Source organism: Mus musculus, chromosome 6, assembly GCF_000001635.26.
Source record: "Mus musculus strain C57BL/6J chromosome 6, GRCm38.p6 C57BL/6J".
Lineage (NCBI taxonomy): Eukaryota > Metazoa > Chordata > Mammalia > Rodentia > Muridae > Mus > Mus musculus.
This window is the reverse complement of record NC_000072.6, coordinates 116716983-116718808: the sequence shown is the minus strand read 5'-3', so window position 1 is coordinate 116718808 and position 1826 is coordinate 116716983.

Genomic DNA, 1826 nt, shown 5'->3' with positions numbered 1-1826 from the left:
CCCTGGGTTTTGAGGAATGCCCTAACTTTTTCATCTTTAGTTCTTAGTTCTCTACCTGTCCCACTGTGAGCTTAGAGCACAGAGAAAATCCTGATTAGGAAAGGAGCTAGGAATTGAGCCTATTCAGACACAACCCATTCTGTCAGGCAGCGTACATTCTGCGTACATTCTGCTGTGACCTGAATCCTGCTGTGACCCCTGGAAGCCTCCTGTGACGATATGACAAAGCACCTCTGGAAGGTTTAGCAGCCCCAAAGTCATCTCACAGCTGCTTGTTGTCTCATGAGACAGGCCCCACCCAGCCACTCCTCATCCGGACTAGGAGATCCATAGAGGCATAGCTCACCCTGTCCTTGAGCCCCTTGTTAAAAATAAGGGGGACTTCCCCCAAAATCCCAGAAGCATGTGCCACAAATTTGGGCTTTTGGCCCAAAATTGGGTCACCTGCTCATTCCCAAAGATTTGACTGAGGAGGAGAAGCCATGGTCGTGTCTTCTAGAGTCCATGTCTTCTGAGCATTTGAGCATGGGGGGGTATGAGACACAAAGAAAAGAAGCCACTGTGGTTCAGGAAAGGCCAGTGACAGCTATGGTGTGATGGGGTCTCCCCAGTCTACTCAGAGAAAGGCTACTCAGTCTTCCCAAAGAAGGCTGTAAGCCACAGAGCTATTGTGGCCCAGGTCCCAGCTCCTTCCTCAGATCAACTCAGTGTCTACCACAGAAACACTCTAGCATGCAGTTAGCACAGCGGGTGCTGGCTGCCCAGACATGCGGCATTTCAGGGAGGTTCAAGTAGATAAAACTCAGGTAATAGATAAATAACCCGATAAGACACAGTCTGTTCAGTGAAGAAGTAAATAAACGAAGTCATACTCCACAAGTGCTCCGCACGCTCCTCTGTGTGTGTGGTGTGTGTGTGTGTGTGTGTGTGTGTGTGTTGCTCGAGATGAGACCCAGGGTCTCACACATGATAAGCACTGAATGATACATTTCTAGACATCGTTTTAAGTATCATATGAGCACAGAGGTTCTTACAAGAGAGGGTGGGTTATGGAATACAAATCAATGGTCAAGCCATAATAATCTTCATAGTAAAATATGGCCACTCATTAAACAGCAAAGAAAGAAACAGTATTAGGTGGAGGTTTCTGCTGGTATTAGGGTTGGCCAATCTGCCCGTTCATTTGGTTGTTGTCTTTCATCCCACGTGAGCAGACTAGGAAGAGATTTCAGAGAATGCCTGATAGGAAAACCAAAACACAGTACTGTTTAATCCGCTAGGTCGGTTGTAACGTAAACGCCGGCAAAGCCCACCTAGGGCCGGCCTCAGAGGCTGAGCGTGTCACGGGGTTCTTGGGCACTTTTCTGTTTTGAGAACACCGGTATAGTTACATTTCTTCTGTACTTTCTGTCACAGTTACTGAGGCTCCCAGACACCTCTGGGTTTCCCCCAAGGTCACCCAGTTAATTGTTCACACAGCATACACCGTGATTTCTCACATCTCATATCCCGGATGCTTGTAAGGAACAGAGGAGGGTCTCCACGTGCTGCCATCTGAACCAAGAAGGTCAGAGTTCAAATCTACCAGATTCGGAAATCTTTTCAACCCACCTATACACAGAAGGAAAGAGCTTGGAACTCATTTGCTAAGTGGCTACCAGTGGAGATTTAGAAACACATTTGTTCTATCTCTGTCTCCGTCTCTACTCTTCTTCCCTAGCCCAGATCTGCGTGTGCCCTGTCTCCTCTTTGGACCCCCAGCAGGTGTGAGGTGAGGGGGGGGTGACTTTCTTGGAACAGCCTCCTAGGGAAGGGCTTGGCCTCTA